Here is a 19,820-nt window from a genome sequence, read left to right as displayed (position 1 = left end):
GTACCAACAATTTTGTCCACGTGTGTATGTCCCAGACGCCCCAACATCTTCCTCCAGAGGTCGGGCATCTAAACGAAGCCGTCAGGCGGGCTATGGAGGCCGTGGTCAGAGAGCGAGGCGAGCACCCCGACCACGGCATCTAAACGAAGCCGTCAGCCGGGCTATGGAGGCCGTGGTCGGGGTGCTCGCCTCGCTCCCCGACCACGGCATCTAAATGAAGCCGTCAGGCGGGCTATGGAGGCCGTGGTCGGGGTGCTCGCCTCGCTCCCCAACCACGGCATCTAAACGAAGCCGTCAGCCGGGCTATGGAGGCCGTGGTCGGGGAGCGACGTGAGCACCTCGAGCCAAAAAACGTCCTGCAGTCCTCTGGCCTGACAAGCCGTGGGATTGGTAACTTTTCTGGAAGTTGCTGAGCCCTGATGCTCTCTCCTCCAACAAAGCAAAACAAATGTGCGCGCGGTTGCGTAGTGCGTAGCTCGCGCACCTCTGCATGGGCTTGCTTGCTGTGCGCGTAACCGTTGATTGACAGCATGACAAAGCTGAAGCTCGAACTTGATTGGTCGGCAGCAACCGGCGCTTTTTTGGAATAACATGGGGGTCTATGAGAGGAAGGCGGAGCTCAGGAATAAATTTCATATCGCGTTATACTAACTTAATATTATAGTATCGAACTAGACTAACACATTTAAGCTTTGTTAAAAATGATACATAAATTGAAAACAAACGGAAACTCCGGACAGCAGCTTTAACCACTAACCTCTGTCCTACAATCGTAATGCGACTACTACTAGTAGTGGTAATACTGCTGCTAATACTGGCACTGCTACTACAACTTGTAATACTATTACCAATACTGATACTACTTCTACAACTCTAACGGTTATTTATACTACTGCTGCTGCTTGATTTTGGTATTACTATTTCTGCTGCTTGTACTTTTAGTATTACTACTACTGATTGTACAACTATACCACAGCTACTAATAATCGTCTGGTATTTGGTTGTCCAGCTGTTAGCTCGCATTAGTGTTTTGCTAGTGGCTAACTAGCTAGCTTTCATAGACTGGAAGCACTTAACAAGATTTGATAATGAAAAAAGAGCCAAAAAACTATCCCAAGTTTCCTTGTCTCGATCGTCCGACGTAGTTTGCAATTGTATGCAGCACAATGAGCCAGCATTCTTCTTGTTTTAGTTTTTTGTGCCATTGACATCAATGGAAAACACTGAAACTTTGCCCCCACTAGTGTTGCCGTAGACACTTAGCTCAGAGGGGCGTCTCGTATCTACTGATTCATATCTATGCGTAGCTCCCCCCGCTCAGACAGAGCGGCCTGCTGAGAAACAACAAATGATGTCTCCTGTCTCCCTTTTCTCCTGCATAAATCAGTTAGTAGCGTGTTTCAATTCAACACTATACATTCCGATGGACTTGCAACCTTTATGTCGTGTGATGAAATTTAGAAGAGGTTGGATTAGATAAATAGTCATTTCAGTGATCTGAGAAGTTTACGGCTAATGCTTTGCTCGCTCCCTGTAAACGAGGTTAACAGAATGGCGGCCTTTATGATATCTGTATGCATTTATACAGTAGCTCCTTAACACATATTCCCTTGTTTAAGAGTTGTTATATAAAGATTGTATATGAAACATATGTTTTAGAGATTATTTGGTTGTTACTAGTACAACTTTAAGGTTGTGTTTATTGCTGTGTTCATGAATTTTAATATTAGGTCCAGTTGTGTTTGTAAAAAAAACTGATAACATTGGTGGGCTCAATTACACTGTAGAGACCACTGGTATGCTAATATATAACAGCATTGACAGGGAGTGAGCGATAGTCCAGACCGTCAAGTTGGATCATTTTGGTCTGCGGGGACAACAGTTTGGGGCTCAGGTGGAATGTATTTTGTATTATCCCGGAGGTTTGAATATGTGTTTATATGTTTTTATATGTTGTGATGTGATTTGTTATAAACCATTGTGGAAAACAGACAATTTGTATATATATTACAACAAAAGAGGACAAAGTAAAATCTGTTTAATAAAGACAGAGAGCGGCCTGCTGAGAAACAGCAACTGACGTCTCCTCTCTCCCTTTTCTCCTGCATAAAACAGGACACATCAGCCGTATTTCGACAAGCATCTACTCGACGTGGCTGCACAGTGGAGGTTTTTGAGTCTCCTCCTGTGTCGCAGGCGCCTGGTCTTGTAGTCATGGCTTTGGAGGAGTGTCATCAGTCAGCCACTCAGGCTCCACAGAGCTTAGTGAGCATGGTGAGGGTTCGAGGTAAACGTGCTGTACATATACGTGGTGGGGTTATGCAGCTAGTTGCTAGCACCTGTCACGAACAGTTTTCAGGTCAGGTTGCCCTGTTTGAGCCTCCTGAGGCAGGTCTGCCTGCTGGCCTACTCGTTTCTCCCTGCCTGGTATGGGTTGTCCGGGGGACAGCTTATGTCCCGGTTGTCAATGTTGGGACCACAGAGATCCTTCTTTATCCAAGGACTGGTATTGGTGTTTTGAGTGCTGCTGAGGTTGTCAGTCTTTCTGCAGGTGTGACGGAGGTGAGGTCCACTGTCGCTGTTTCTTCACAGGCAGCTGCTACTCCAGTGCCAGATAGGTTTGATTCCCTGAACCTGTCTGCTTTGGGTGAGCAGGAACAGGCAGAAGTGAGGTCATTATTGCAGGAGTATCAGGCTGTTTTCTCTGTTCATGATGGAGATTTGGGTTGTACTAATCTTATTTCACATGACATTCCAGTCTGGCAGCGTTATCGCCGCATCCCTCCATCAGATTATGAAGCAGTGAAGGCACATATTAACCAGCTTCTGGAGTCTCAGGTCATCAAAGAGAGCAGTAGCCCTTATGCTTCTCCCATTGTTCTGGCTAGGAAGAAGGATGGCAGTCTGCGCTTGTGTGTAGATTATCGCCTCCTTAACAGTAAGACCCGGAAGGATGGTTTCCCTCTGCCCCGCATTGAGGAGAGTTTGGATGCACTGTCGGGGGCCCACTCATTTTCGACCATTGACCTGGGCAGTGGTTACAATCAGATCCCTGTTGCTGAGCAGGACAAAGCCAAACGGCTTTCTAGATGTGGCCGGGTGGTTTCTTCCTCCTATCCACTGTGCGGCACTGCGCTATTTCAATCGTCGCTGTGACAGCGGGGCGGCATCCGGCGCCGCTGCATATATATATATATATATGCACACACACAGGTGGGTGGCATTACCTCAGTCTCATGCTTTCTCTTGAGCTCTCCTTGTGGTGGTAACTGCAGCCGAGCGGGCTGGATCTGGCGTGATCGATCGGGACGTACATAATATCGCTGGTACAGGTGTCACCCGCCGAGTGGGTTTCTTTTGGATTTGGAATGGAAAATGACCAGATTATTAATATTGTTAAGGTTTTGCACTAGGTTCTTAACGATCGGGTGGAGCACCTTGTCAGCAACAGTATTACATAGAGGGCGAGAAAACCAGATGCCGGTGGCAAACAATCATTTAATCACAAGATGGGTTCTTCTCATACAGTACAGTTCAAACTCCTACGTTACGCTCCTCTGACCTGCAGCCAGCAGGGGAAATCAGTCCAACACGACCTCAGGGTCTCATTAAAAACTGCTAAAAGCTAAAAGCTAAAATCCTTGTTAAAATCCACCCTTTAAGGTCGTTCCAGGGGTGGCAGGATACGGAGCACAGGGTTCAGCAGTCCCGGGGTTCAGCCCTCATCTTCCTCAGCCTGGCTCGTGTCCGGGGGAAACCACCTGCAAGACACAGACCCACTGCCAGTATGGAAGCCTCTTAACATCAACCCACTCCAGGGGATATAGCCACACCAGAACGTTACTGGAAAACCCCAAAGGGATACTCACACCCGAGGCAGAGCTAACCGCCCTGCCGCTGAGAGTATGTCGTGTCGTAATGTTCTGGTCTCCTCTCGGCTTCGTCTCGGCGTTACCCACTGCCTCCGTCTTCAAACTCGTGCTCCGTCCACCCCTTCCAAGTTTCCTTCCAAGCTCACATGGTTGACTCGCACCATTCCGGCTCTCGTTCCAGGCGCCCTCTCCTTCCCGCCGGACGCTCTCCTTGTTGTTGTCCTCCGCAGCTCATATATAGTTCTCTCCACCACCTTGAAGCCTCTATCCTTACCGTTCATTGGCTCCTGTAGGGAGGAAGGGAGAACCTGGCAGGTGCAATCTATTGCCTCGTCAGAGGCGTTCACGGGCAGTGGGACACTCAAAAATCATAGAAAACTCAAAACACAAATAATCAAGACATGCAATACAACTGAAAACACCCATAATTCAAACTACAAAAACATGCAACACATGCAAAAATAAATATCTAAACAAACAATGAAACCCGTCCCCACTGCCGTGTAACACAGGTAATGGGCTTTTTCCCCTTCCATCTTTATGTGATGTGCGGCGCATTCAGTGACAGCTTGCTTTGCATTGTACAGTGACGCTGGGAGACGGGTCGCTCCGTTCAGCGTGCCGTGGGTGCTTCTGTGACGACAGGGTAAGCTACGTTGTCCGTGTTATGTGATCTGATGTGTTAACTGGTCCCTGATTTTGTTGTGTGGTTGCTGCAGTCTATTTGCTGCTGTTTTTGTTGGATCTCCTCCGCCTGCATTGCTGCTATGCTGCGCCACGGCTAACCGGGTATGTATCGCTCCGAGGAAGTGATCAATGAAGCCCAGGTGATGTCACTTAATGATAATTATGCTTAATTCTTTACCTTTACTAGGTTGCAGCTAAACGTGTGGTTCATTGGGCGTCATCGCTTCCCTGGAGTGGCTGCTGTTTCGGCTCTTTTGTGACGTTTCTTCTTTTTGCCGGTTCTGTTCGCCGGCTCTTCGTTGCGGCTCTCTTATGTTACGGCTCTCTTTTTAGTGTTTACAACTTGCTGTTTCAACTGTGTTGGTGTGTATTTTCATTAGGCTTATCGCCAACGTGTTAGAGTTACTGCATTGTACTTCTGATGTTAAAAACCTCAGGCTATGAGGATTATTATGCCTCATATTGTACCTGTGTTTTAAATGCTGTTGTGTGGAGTGAGTGAGTGTGCGTGTGTGTTTTAATAGTGTATATTGCTCTGGTCACCAGCACTGCTAAATTCGGGAGTACTAATTATTTGTTTCTTTTGTGCAGGTTTGGTGAGCCTCGGCGGTAGTTTAATCCCTGGTGGTGGTTCACAGATCCCCTTTTTCGTTGGTGTGTCGTGTCACAGGTGTGATTATTTGGACCCCTTTTTCCCTTTTGATTTTCTGATTATTTCTTATTTTTGTCTGCCGCCATGGTAAGCCAACCTACTCCTTAATATTTAAGTTGAGTACTCCTGATTTCCTATTTTAAACTGTGGCCTTTACTTATTTAAAATTAATAATATAATTTAATAAAGAAATTGTTATATTTTTGGAAACACGTCTCTTGCCCGAGTGATTTCGAACCTGTGGGCCTTGAGTGTTTAAATGGTCCTTGGTTGATCATGTGAGTACTGAGTAGAATGTCCCGGGGGTGAAATTTCCCTGGGTGGCGTTGTCGCAACATCTATTTAAATCCTAGCCATTCATTCCCCTTCCTCTCCAAGAGTTCCCCTCATCACGCCACATATAGAGAGTGGATTGATGGATCTACTCGGCGTGGTATGGCTCGCCACTACTATACTGGACTCGGCTCGTCTCAGTTTAGTTGTTTTTCCATTACAGTGAGTACCACCTCATCTTTCGTGGAGCCGTCATAGCGCGGCCCGAAAGTCCCTTAAAGTCATTTGTGTGCGACACAAACACAACACAACAATGGACATGGAGACGATTATGGAATAAATTTCCTATCATAATTCAAGAGCATTTTAAATTGATTTGAGGGCAGCATTTATCGATTTCATTCTCAGATTTTGGGATATTGTCTCTCAGAACTCTGCTCTCGCGCTCAAATTTGCTCTGCGTGTGCTCAAACTGTGTCCTCGCACTTGGTTACGATGCTGCTTGCGCAGATTTCCTGCACTCAAACTCAAACTCTTCCTCTTGCTCTCATGGAACTTCTGCTCTGCTCTCAGATTTTTTGTGTATCAACGCTGTCAACCAATAGAAGGCCGGCGAGCTTTGACCAATCAGCTTATCCCTGTTTGTATACGGGTGCGTTCGCTGTTTTCCGAGGAGCGTCGCATACGGGCGGGCACTCTTTCAACAGGTTTTATCCACTCCCTACCTCCGGGACTGTAATAAATGTGATTTATTTTATTTTTTGACCACTGTTGGAATAAAATATCATTCAATGCATACAACAGCGTCCGAGCTTCTCATTAAAATGGCTATACTGTATAATAATAGCGGCATCGAACACTGCTCTTTGAGGTGTCCTGGTGGAGAAAAGAATGTCACCATCCTGAAGCTAGCAGCGGGACAGCAGATGGCTTGCTAAAATGGACCGGCAAAGTCGAAGCGCTCAGGCAAGTTATTAATGAAAACTATAAAATATTTATTTGATCATATACCTGGTTTTAAACATACATGAACACTATACAAAATGTATTTATATATCCCTGTATTTTCTTTGTTTTGTTTTGAAAACGATTTATATCATTAATAATCGGATGCTATCCTCATCAGGAAGTGGTACTGAAAATGTTAAATATAAGCATTCTTGTTTCAGGTTATGTTTAATGTGCAAATGAGGTCAGTACACTCAGATAAGACAATGCGCCAATATGCACTGCTTTCTTTTCCAACAGAACCTGCTCAGACATCATATCTTTGAAAGACTGCAAACCAAGTTTCAGTATGTCATCAGTCATCCTTACTTGGACCTTGACAACATATGAGGGTAAGCTAATGCTAGTTCGCTAGCTATCGTATATCAGTCCTGTGAACGACCCTGTCATGGCTGCAGTTTATCGCTATTACATTTTAAATATGTATGCTGTGTATGTGTTTCAGACGGCTCTTTTATGGGACTTCATGGGATGTACCTGAAACAGCAGCACATGAGCCTGCAGTGGCACAAGGTGTAGAGGTATGGAGAGAATTTTGTTTCTTTATTATTCAATCAATCAAAAAAGGTTTTGCAACCAAAAAAGAGAGTTGAGACCAAAAAAACATAAGTTGCAATCAAAAAATAAAAGATCAATCAAATAGAATAGATCTGAGACCAAAAAAAATTAAGTGGCAAGCCCCCCAACAATTTTTTAGATCAAAACAGAACAGGTTGCAAATGAAAATATAATTTGAGAACATATTGACTTAACTTCAATCAAAACTAATATTTTTTTGCTTGCAAGTTCAAAAGTTTTGGTTGTGAATTCTAAAGTTTTGCTTGCAAGGTCAAAAGTTTTGGGTGCAAATTCCAATGTTTTACCCGGATAGTGCATGCACGCTGATTAGCATTATTGCCTCGGCTTGTCCTGGCTTGAGCAGGGTAGCCGGTGACATGTCTATGGCCGGTGAGGGTAGGGAGCATATGAGGCGGATACAACGCAAGGCTGTGATTGCAACATGCAATCGCGGGGTCACTGTTCCTACAAAACAGTAGCCCTGCTACCGTTGACTATGAAACTTTATTGACTAATTGCGGGGCCAGTTTCCAGCGCGTAGCAGCCTGATGCTGTGAGAGGGTGAAAGTGAGCCCCAGAACTGGGATTCCGAGGGTAGGGTGCGGGGGGCACATAAACCGGTCACGTGAGTATGGATCTTTTCCTATTGCACATTTTTCTGTTAGTTTGGGCCTCTCAGTTGCACTAACACGGATATTTCGCCCTCCCTAACAGATATTTTTGTAAAGGGATAAATATATGAAGGTTTTCCTAAATATGCCCTGCAAACCGGTGTTGTAGAATTTTCACACTCCCCGGAAAAATCTGACTCCCCCTTCGCATGAATGCGCGCGACTTACGTTTCACTCTGTGGCCACTTCACGGGTTTTCTGTTTTACATTTACTGTTTTTGCTGTTTTCTGCAGGTTTTCGGGTTAAATGTGATTAAGTACCGAACTGCAGACATGTTTTCCTGTTAAATATGATTAGTTGACATGTTTCTTCTCCTCTTCTCATCTGTATGTGCGCACCCTAAATGGCATCGGGGGAGATCCTACGCTACTCTCAGCTTCACTCCTATGAGGACATCAGGACAGGACAGGGTGTAATCGCCAAATATTGTTCATATTCCATCAGTGTTTTACACATGTCAATAAAATAATTGTTCACTGAGAAAACTTTATATCTTATTTAAAATCGGACTCCCCTAAGAATGCAAGATATGGCATCAAAATATGTCTGGTATTTATGTATGAAGTGTTTAATATAAGTATAGTTCGTATAAAGTCATTTGTTATTGTTGTTATTTTTATTGGGCCAGTTAACAATATAATAGCATTGAAATTCTTTATTTATCCCATACCTGGGAAATTATTTGCTACAACAGCTAAAACGCCAAATCACAAGTTAAAAAAAAAAACAACTAGTAAATTACAGTCTGTAAGAACAGAATAATAAAATAAGGGGCTAAATGATCAGAGTATGGCAGATAAGGAACAAAGAGACTATTTCAAAACTAGGACTTTAACAGAAATGTGCAGGTTGAGTTAACCGTTCAGATTGTATGATATGATATAAAATCTGGAGTCAGATTTTGTTGGGTCACTTAACAAAATCTGACTCCCCTACTATTTTGGGAATGCAAGAGGTGACAACCTCCAAACTTTCTCAGCTACAACATCTGCACCTCTGCTGCTGCTGTGTGAAGTATCAAGTATGCAGTCATTACAGGAGAGAAGTTGTAGGGGGAGTCAGATTTTGCTGGGCCGCTTAACAAAATGCAACAGCACAGAGGGAAGCGGCGATGACTGGCGGTGGAGCAAGGTCAAACCGACCAATAGGAACTCTTGTCTCTTCCACCAGCGTTGAACTTGCAAGCAAAACTTTTGAACTTGCAAGCAAAAAATATTAGTTTTGATTGAAGTTAAGTCAATATGTTCTCAAATTATTATATTTTCATCTTCAACCTGTTCTGTTTTGATCTCAAAAATTTTTTGGGGGGGTTGCCACTTAAATTTTTTTGGTCTCAGATATATTCTATTTTTTTTTTGTTATTTTACTTCTTATTAATTTTGTGTTAATAAATGTACATCATAACTTCGTATACAAGATATTAAGGCTAACATCTGTTTTTTCATGTGATAGTTATACATTTCACTGACTTATTACACAATTAAAATGCTCTGTAACCATACAAATGTCATCTATATATACACAGACATTGTGTAACTGATGTACATTCAACTGAGATTAGATAACAATGAAGTTTAATAACAAAACAGAACACAATGAACAATCCCCTTTCCCCGCCCTCGCCAGCCGTCAGTCAAACAAATGCACTATGAAACAGTATTAGCTAACTGATCAGTTTCAATTATATTCTCTGATTGTCAATTCCTAATTTGTGTTAAGAATGGTTCCCAGATTTCAGTAAAAGTGTCTAACCTCCCGTTTATTTTATATATTAGTTGCTCATATGAGGCTGTTTCTGTTAATGCATTCAGCCATTCAGAGTAGTTTGGGTTATCTTTTCCCGTCCAATGTTTCAATAGAACTCTTTTAGCAGTGGCAAGTGCTACTTTTAGCCACTTGGCTTTATTCTCATTTATTCTATTGTTCCCTTTCATACCATTCAAGAGACATAAGGCAGGAGTAAGACTGATATTCATTCCAAGACTGTCTATGATTTTTTCTGTAACTCTCTGCCAGTAGACATTTAATATGGGGCAATGGTAGCACTTTATAATAACTATACACTATTAAGCATTAGTTAAGCATTGGTTAAGCATAATTTCAGCATTAGTTAATCCTTAAATCCTCATGAACTCATCATGAATTCACCATTAGTAATGCATTACAAAGCATTAGTAAAGACAGTTTTAAATGTTCAACCAACACATTATTAAGCATTAGTTAAACATTAGTAAAGTGCTTAATTCATCGTTAACTCATCATTTGTAACTAATTAGTTATACGTGCATAATTAATCATGAATTCATGATCTGTATGACATTTATTATGCATTACTAAGTACTTAATAAATCCGGTTAAAAATGTTTTGTTGCTCATTGATAATCTCAGATGTTAATACTTTATAAAGGGTTAGCAACTGTGTTAGTATATGATTTACAAACACATATTCATCCTCAATGAATAACTTATTAATGCGGTTACTACTCATTAGTTAAGTATATTCTGTGAGCCCATCTAAAGTGAGGACTATCTATGCTATAAAAAGCATTTATAAAGGACACAGAAGCAAAGATATACAAAGTGTCAGTTTTATTGGTCCCAAACAATACAAGCTCTTTTAAATACACACTTTAAACAAATACAATCTATAAAATTTCAAGTAAACTTGACAAACATCTTCAAATAACAACAGTCTGTGATCGTATAAAATAGAAAAATAAAATACAAGCTCTTTTAAATACACACTTTGCAATCCTTAACATTTCAAGTAAACTGGTGAACTATCTCTTCAGGGCACACACACACCAGAGGTAAGTGGCTGCCTGATTCTGGGATTCCGCCAGTGCATTTCAATGGTGTGCCCTTGAAGTGCACAAAGTGCTTTACAGTAAAACAAATATACCGTTTTCAAATATTGCAAGATAACACTAGATAATTTCTGCAACCTGTTTGCCTCTACGATCAGCTGCCATCTCCCCAGCGTGATATGGCTCTCTCTCTGACTTCCGCATTTCAGAAAAATTAAAAATAACCCGCGCGGTCTCGCTCTCCAGAACCGCGGAGGAGGCTGGGACTTGTAGGACTCTGGGACGTGTAGGACGCTACTGCGCATGCTCTTACCGTCAAAAATGCTAGTGCGCATGCTCCAAAATCCCAGAGTCCCAGAGTCCTACAAGTCCCAGCCTCCTCCGCGGTTCTGGAGAGCGAGACCGCGCGGGTTATTTTTAATTTTTCTGAAATGCGGAAGTCAGAGAGAGAGCCATATCACGCTGGGGAGATGGCAGCTGATCGTAGAGGCAAACAGGTTGCAGAAATTATCTAGTGTTATCTTGCAATATTTGAAAACGGTATATTTGTTTTACTGTAAAGCACTTTGTGCACTTCAAGGGCACACCATTGAAATGCACTGGCGGAATCCCAGAATCAGGCAGCCACTTACCTCTGGTGTGTGTGTGCCCTGAAGAGATAGTTCACCAGTTTACTTGAAATGTTAAGGATTGCAAAGTGTGTATTTAAAAGAGCTTGTATTTTATTTTTCTATTTTATACGATCACAGACTGTTGTTATTTGAAGATGTTTGTCAAGTTTACTTGAAATTTTATAGATTGTATTTGTTTAAAGTGTGTATTTAAAAGAGCTTGTATTGTTTGGGACCAATAAAACTGACACTTTGTATATCTTTGCTTCTGTGTCCTTTATAAATGCTTTTTATAGCATAGATAGTCCTCACTTTAGATGGGCTCACAGAATATACTTAACTAATGAGTAGTAACCGCATTAATAAGTTATTCATTGAGGATGAATATGTGTTTGTAAATCATATACTAACACAGTTGCTAACCCTTTATAAAGTATTAACATCTGAGATTATCAATGAGCAACAAAACATTTTTAACCGGATTTATTAAGTACTTAGTAATGCATAATAAATGTCATACAGATCATGAATTCATGATTAATTATGCACGTATAACTAATTAGTTACAAATGATGAGTTAACGATGAATTAAGCACTTTACTAATGTTTAACTAATGCTTAATAATGTGTTGGTTGAACATTTAAAACTGTCTTTACTAATGCTTTGTAATGCATTACTAATGGTGAATTCATGATGAGTTCATGAGGATTTAAGGATTAACTAATGCTGAAATTATGCTTAACCAATGCTTAACTAATGCTTAATAGTGTATAGTTATTATAAAGTGCTACCTGGGGGAATAAAGAAACATGTGGAGAAGATCTCCTTTATTTGTTTTGCAGCGCCAACACTTGTTTGACTCAGTTAGCCCCATCCTGTTCATCCTCACTGGTGTCCAGTATAATCTGTGGAATATTTTAAATTGAATGAGTTTGGACCTAGCATCTCTCATTGGGTTTAACATCTCCCTAGTCAGTCTACTCCATTCTTCCTCCTCATAAGTCATTCCTAGGTCTTTTTCCCCATGCAGCCTTTAAGCTTGTTGTATTACCTTTAAACCCATTTATAAGATGATTGTAAATTTTGCTTACCAGGTGAGGTGTTGCACTTAACAGTAAAAATTTTGAGGCAATAGGAGATTGGATTGGTAGTTCTATCCCTCTGGGAACTGCCTTAGACATGCAATCCCTGAGTTGTAAATATTTCCAGGAGTCTTTATTGTGTATGTTGTATGTTTCTTTTAACTGTTCAAATGATTTAAAGGTTTTGTTGTGGTAAAGACATTGAATATGATTGATTCCTTTGGTATGCCATTCTCTCCAGAAGAACACCTTTCCCCCTATTTTTAATAAGGGGTTATTCCATATAGATGATGAACCTGTAAGGAAAGGAGACACGCCTTCCTTCTTATGTATGCGGTGCCAAATGTCCCTTGTATTGGAAATTATTGGATTTTCATCTTGAGATTTTGAACTATGACTCAGGTAATCTGCTGCTTTAAATGGAGCAATTTATTCTTCTTCTAGGTCCACCCACACAGGTCTGTCCTTTCTGAATGAGAGTAATGTTATTTGAGCCCCTATAAACGATTCTTGGTAGAGCTTCATATTAGAAAGACTCAGACCCCCGTATTCTACTTTAGCTTGTAGCCTTGTTATTTTCATCCTCGCCCTTTTCCCAGCCCAGATAAATTGATTGAACATTTTGTCTATGGTTTTAAAAAGAGCCATTGGTATATTTATAGGTATCATGTTTAAGAGATAATTCAATTTTGGGGTTACCACCATTTTTATAGCTTGTATTCTTCCCCATAATGATAATTGTAATTTATCCCAACTCTTGAGTAAGATTTCTATTTTAGCCAAGACCGGGTTGAAATTATCAAATATTATGTTCTCTAGTCCCGGATTCAAACATATTCCAAGGTATTTTAAGTTTTTAGCTATACCCATTCGAATTTCCATTTAAGGAAATTGCTTTTATAACAACTTTTAGAGAGTCGCATCACTTCAGACTTGTTCCAATTGATCATATATCCCGATATAGATGAGAACGAGCTGATAGTTTCTAAAATTGTAGGTATCGATTTCTGAGAATCTGATATCATGACCAATATATCGTCTGCAAAAATTAATAATTTGTTTTCTTGCCCCCCCATTGTTATTCCTGTGATTGATTTGTTTGATCTTACAGCTTCTGCAAGGGGTTCTAGTGCTATGATAAACAAGAGGGGTGAGAGTGGGGTCTCCCTATTTTGTCCCTCGCCTCACTGCAAAGGAGTCTGATCTCAGTTGTTACCTTAGATTTAGTCTGATTGTAAATGAGCTTGATAATGTTCTGGAATCCTAAACCAAAACCAAATTCTTGTAAGGCAAAGCTGAGGTAACTCCAGCTAACCCAATCAAATGCCTTGTTTGCATCTAGGGATAATGTGGCTATTGGAGTGTCCCAGTCTTTGACCTTCCAGATTAAATGAAGTAAGCGTCTGAAACTATCTGAGGAGGTCCTGCCCTTCACAAATCCCACCTGATCTGGATGGATGATGAAGTTATTACATTATTCATTCTAAGTGCAAAGATTTTTGTCAACAGTTTTTCATCACAGCATAGTAGACTGATTGGCCGATAACTTCCACACTCCAGGGGGTCTTTTCCTTTTTTCAGTATGGGAGACGCCAGTGTTTACAAACAGTGACGTCATGAAGTCACGTGATTACCGCGCTGGTTGGCAAGAGGAACCAGAGGAACAATGGCTGACGATAACAATGCGAACTATCCTTCCATGAAATTGTCTGATTATGCTCAATCCTTATCACCTGAGGCCCGACAAAGATACGTGAGTAAGCTGAGATATCAGGGAAACAGTAAAACCTTGCCAGATCCCTACAATTTGAAGACTGGGCGGGTTGACGATCCTTCATTGTGGCCGGACATTTCCTTCACCGACATTTATTTTTACTTGATTGACACCCCTGGGCAGTTCACCCACCCAAAAATATATAATTATGAATTAAAAATAATTTATCTTCTGTTAATCTTCAACAAGATGTCAAAGAAACGTCAAGAAGTTGCTGTATTTTTTGTCTGTAGTATAGCTTCTATGTAACAGTAACAGACCCACAGCATTGGTGATCGAAAATAAGACAATTCTAAAAAACGATCGCTAGACGCATACAGAAACAAATATGGTTACAAATATGAGGCTGCTGGCTTAAGGAGATGTTATTGAATATGCTTCATTCAACTTTAGTATACTTTCATCGCCTAAAAAGCGATCGGTAACACGTGACAACACTGAACCAAACCGAAAGTGTAGAGATCGCTTCACGCGAAGGACAGGGTCTCTGCAGGTTTCAACAAGCCAAGTTTAAGACTTTTTAAGACCTTTTTAAGACCATAATGAATACAAATTAAGACCCATTTCACATTGATACTGGCAAAAAAGTACAAAAGACTTGAAGGAAAACTGGAGGCCCGGAATTTATTCACAGCTCTTTCACACTCGAATACAAAACACTTAACCCAACAAAAAAAACAGAAACCTCTCTGTTGTGAACCAAGATTTGTTAAGAAGTCAGAGTCAAAAAATATTGGTAAACTCTACAGCCAACAGCCATTGTGTGTGTGTGTGTGCCTGTGTATACACACAAGAACTATCCGAGCTCTTGTCCCGAGGCTGCAATCTCCTCCACAATATTCTTGAGCTCTGCTAATTTTTCCTTGTAGCGCCTCCTCAGAGCATTTGATTTTGTGATGAGCTGGGCCATCTGAGTGCCCACCTTGCCCTCTGCCTCTTCTGCAAGCCTGTCTGCATTTCTGGCCAGACTTTCAGAAACCTCTTGGACAGTTTTCCTTTTCTTTTTTAGTTCTTCCAGGTGATCCTCTAAAGCCTTTCTCTTCTTTCCCTGTTCATCAGACACCTTCTTCCTTCTCTCTTGATCAAGGTAGACACTGTACTTGGACCTGGCTGATGCCGCAGAAATCAAGAGCTCTTTCGTGATGGGAATCTTGGTCACCCTGCCATGTTGAGTGACATAGTCACACACAAGCCTGTGCGCAACAACAGTGTCCTCCTGCATGTTACACGTTTCAACTTCAACGTTGGACAAAGAGGGCAGGAGGATTCCTGCAGGCGACGGCTGACGTTACTGTGAGCGTATTGCGTCATTTCCTGTTTCAGCACTGTGTCGTGTTGTTAGCATGGCTTCTGCTTCTGCCTCTTCCTCTCCCTCTCCCTCTCTCTCCCTCTCCTGCTCAGTGTGCCACATGTTTAGTTATTCCTCTGCCTCCTTTAGTGATAACAATATGTGTAATAAGTGCAGCCTTTTTGTAGTTCTGGAGGCGAGGCTCTCCGAATTGGAATCGCGGCTCCGCACCATGGAAAATAACCCGCTAGCAGCTAGCCAAGCCCCTTAGCCGGTGCGGACCGCAATAGCTTAGCTAGTGTAGCATCTGTTAGCCGTCCCTTAGCAGCGCCCGAACAGCCGGGTGGATGGGTGACAGTTCGTAGGAAAAACAGTCCTAAACTCAAGCCTGCTGTCCCAGCTCACCACAAACCGCTTCATGTTTCTAATCGTTTTTCCCCGCTCAGCGACACACCCGCTGAGAAACCAACTCTGATCATTGGCAGCTCCATAGTCAGAAACGTGAAGCTAGCGACACCAGCGACCATAGTTAAATGCCTCCCAGGGGCCAGAGCGGGCGACATAGAAGCAAATTTGAAACTGCTGGCTAAAGATAATCGTAAATATAGTAAGATTGTTATTCACGTCGGCGGTAACGACACCCGGTTACGCCAATTGGAGGTCACCAAAATTAGCGTGGCATCGGTGTGTACTTTCGCCAAAACCATGTCGGACTCCGTAGTTTTCTCTGGACCCTTGCCTGATCTGACCAGCGATGACATGTTTAGCCGCATGTCGTCGTTTCGCTGCTGGTTGTCTATGTGGTGTCCATCAAACGACGTGGGCTTTATAGATAATTGGAGCTCTTTTGGGGAAAACCTGGTCTGATTAGGAGAGACGGCATCCATCCCACTTTGGCTGGTGCAGCTCTCATTTCTAGGAATATGGCTGATTTTATTAGTACTCCTAAAGCATGACAACCCAGAGTTAAGACCAGGATGCAGAGCTGTAGTCTTACACACCTCTCTGCAGTTTCCTCACAGCTGTCATCCTCCAGTAATTCAGTTAACTTTATTGAGACTGTGTCTGTCCCCCGACCACCAAAATTCAATAAATTAAACAAATCAAAAATATACAAAAGAAATAGTAACCACAAAAATTTAATAAAAATTAATACCTCTATTTCAACAGAGCAAAGAAACAGGAAAATTAAATGTGGTCTGTTATTATGTCTATTAGATCTCTCTCGTCTAAATCTCTGCTAGTAAATGAGTTGATAACTGATCACCAGATTGATTTGTTCTGTTTGACTGAAACCTGGTTGCAGCAGGAAGACTTTGTTAGCCTAAACGAATCAACTCCCTCTAGTCATATTAACTGTCATATTCCTCGAATCACAGGCCGAGGAGGAGGAGTAGCAGCAATCTACCATTCTAGTTTAAAATTGAACCAGAGGCCTAAACCTGACTACAGCTCATTTGAAAATCTCATTCTTAGTCTCTCTCATCCAAATTTGAAAGCTCAGAAACCAGTTTTATTTGTTGTTATATATCGTCCTCCTGCTCCTTATTCTGAGTTTTTATCTCAATTCTCAGACTTTTTATCTGAATTAGTGCTCAGTTCAGACAAAGTTATAATTGTGGGTGACTTTAACATTCATGTTGATGTAGACAGCGACAGCCTTACAACAGCTTTTAATTCATTATTAGACTCAATTGGGTTTTCTCACATGTAAATAAGTTGTTAAAAGGGTAGTTTTAATCACACTCTTGACCTTGTCCTGACTTATGGCATAGAAATTGAAGAGTTAACAGTATTTCCCCAGAACCCTCTTCTTTCTGACCATTTTATGATAACGTTTCAATTTAAAGTAAAGGATTGTTTAGCAGCTGAGAACAAATATCATTACAGTAGGTGTTTGTCTGACAATTCAGTTTCTAAATTTAAGGAAATAATACCCTCACTGTTTACTTCAGCAACATTTACTGATAAATCAGAAGGCAAATATTATAATTTTACCCCCACAGAAGTGGATTATTATGTTAATAATGCTTCAGCCTCAACTGCGTACAACTCTTGATAGTGTTGCACCTGTAAAAAAGAAAGTTATATCTCAGAGAAGACTTGCTCCTTGGTATAATTCCCAGCTGCGGACTTTAAAGCAGGCATCCCGAAAGCTGGAAAGAAAGTGGTATTCCACTAATTCAAGAGGTAGTGTATGTGTCTTGGAAAAATAGTCTAGTAATCTATAAAAAAGCTCTTTGTAATGCCAGGACAACTTATTATTCATCTTTAATAGAGGAGAACAAGAACAACCTTAGGTTTCTCTTAGCTCTGTAGCCAGGCTGACAAAGAGTCAGAGCTCCGTTGAACCTTGTATTCCTTTAGCTTTAACCAGTAACGACTTCATGAGCTTCTTTACACATAAAATAGTTCTGATTAGAGATAAAATTAATCTGGCCCTTCCTACAAATGTCACAGATGCTTTTAGACCTGATGAATCTTTAGAATTCTTCACTCCTATATGTCTCTCTGAACTAATTTCAACAGTTTCTACATCCAAACCATCAACATGTCTTTTAGATCCTATCCCAACTAGACTCTTCAAGGAGATTTTACCTTTACCTTTAATTAATTCTTCAATGTTAGATCTGATTAATCTCTCTCTAGTAACAGGCTATGTACCACAGGCTTTTAAGGTTGCTGTCATCAAACCTTTGCTTAAAAGCCCACTTTAGATCCAGATGTGTTAGCTAACTATAGACCAATATCCAACCTACCATTTCTCTCTAAAATTCTGGAAAGAACAGTTGCAAATCAATTATGTGAACACTTACAAAGGAATAATTTGTTTGAAATGTTTCAGTCAGGCTTCAGAGTGCATCATAGCACAGAAACAGCTCTAGTGAAAGTTACTAATGACCTTCTCATAGCATCAGATAATGGACTAGTCTCTATACTTGTTTTGTTAGATCTTAGTGCAGCGTTTGACACAATCGACCCCAAAATTTTATTACAGCGTCTAGAACATTCATTGGCATTAAAGGGACAACACTGGACTGGTTTAAATCCTACTTATCAGATAGGTTCCAGTTTGTGTATGTCAACAATAACTCTTCTGAGCATACTAAAGTTAATCATGGAGTTCCTCAGGGTTCTGTCTTAGGACCGATACTTTTCACATTATACATGCTTCCTTTAGGCAATATTATTAGGAAGCATTGTATTAACTTCCATTGTTATGCAGATGACACACAATTGTATTTATCTATGAAGCCAGATGAAACTGATCAGTTAGCTAGACTGCAAGATTGTCTTAAGGACATTAAAACCTGGATGACTTTTAACTTCCTACTGCTAATTCAGACAAACTGAAGTCATTGTATTTGGCCCAAAACATCTTAGAAACTCGCTTTCAAAGCAAATAGTTACTCTGGATGGCATCGCATTGGCCTCCAGTATACTGTGAGGAATCTTGCAGTTATTTTTGACCAGGACATGTCCTTTAACTCACACATAAAGCAAGTCTGTAGGACTTCCTTTTTCACCTGCGTAATATTGTAAAAATCAGGAACATTCTGTCTCAGAGTGATGCAGAAAAATTAGTTCATGCTTTTGTTACTTCCAGGCTTGACTATTGTAATTCCTTATTATCGGGTTGTCCAAATAGCTCTCTTAAACATCTACAGTTGATCCAAAACGCTGCTGCGAGAGTACTGACAGGAGTTAGCAAAGAGATCATATTTCCCCTATACTTGCTTCTCTTCACTGGCTTCTGTTCAATCCAGAATAGAATTTAAAATCCTTCTTCTGACATATAAAGCTCTTAATAACCAATCTCCATCATATCTTAAAGATCTGATAGTACCATATTATCCTAGTAGAACTCTTCGCTCTCAAACTTCAGGCTTACTTGTTGTTCCTAGAATTTCTAAAAGTAGAATGGGAGGCAGAGCCTTCAGTTATCAGGCGCCTCTCCTGTGGAACCTGCTCCCAGTTTGGGTTCGGGAGCAGACACCCTCTCTATTTTTAAGACCAGGCTTAAAACGTTCCTTTTTGACAAATCTTATAGTTGGGGGCTGACTGGGTGACCCACAGGGGTTCGGCTTGTGTCTTCATTTGCACAGCTGACTCCCTCTTGGAAGTCCCTTCGTTCTGCCCTAGTCATGATGCTATAGGCCTAGGCTGCTGGGGGACTTTTCTTGACGCACTGAGCCCTTCTCTAGCTACCTTTACATTTAATATATATACCGTTATTGCAGTACATTCACTCTGTTTCCCCCTGTGCTATTTCTCCGAGGGTCCCTGGTCCCAGAGCTGGATGCTTCAGATCTGCGGTCGATGTTCCACCAGCTGGTCCAGTCTCCATCATGTCCACTGTGGGATGCTGCTGCTGACCTTCCTCCAGCCCTCTGCTTCCAACTCCCCTTTTCCACCAGTCAACTCTGCATTGCCTTCACTATACTTGTTATGCTAACTTACATACTGTTTGAATTTTACTGCTAGTTATATATGGAGTATGTCTAATGTCAGAGCCGTACATCATAAGAGTAAAC

The 19,820-nt window shown here is 41.3% G+C and overlaps 1 long non-coding RNA gene across 3 annotated transcripts; it reads left to right on the top strand.

The window, feature by feature from the left end:
• Positions 1-3,105: 3,105 nt before the first annotated feature.
• LOC127534214 (uncharacterized) lies at positions 3,106-16,974 on the top strand. 3 transcript variants are annotated; one of them, XR_007942247.1, is made up of 7 exons: positions 3,106-3,332; positions 4,460-4,518; positions 4,592-4,661; positions 4,747-4,922; positions 5,151-6,824; positions 6,938-7,013; positions 15,085-16,974. It is a non-coding gene; the product is annotated as an uncharacterized LOC127534214 (long non-coding RNA). The 3 variants fall into 3 exon arrangements; XR_007942246.1 differs by lacking the exon at positions 15,085-16,974 and having other exon boundaries at positions 6,938-7,162; XR_007942248.1 differs by lacking the exons at positions 4,592-4,661; positions 4,747-4,922; positions 15,085-16,974 and having other exon boundaries at positions 6,938-7,165.
• The last annotated feature ends 2,846 nt before the right edge of the window (positions 16,975-19,820 follow it).

Source organism: Acanthochromis polyacanthus, chromosome 5 (genome assembly GCF_021347895.1).
Source record: "Acanthochromis polyacanthus isolate Apoly-LR-REF ecotype Palm Island chromosome 5, KAUST_Apoly_ChrSc, whole genome shotgun sequence".
NCBI lineage: Eukaryota > Metazoa > Chordata > Actinopteri > Pomacentridae > Acanthochromis > Acanthochromis polyacanthus.
Note: the sequence above shows the minus strand (reverse complement) of the source record. Positions and strands in the feature narration are given on the sequence as shown.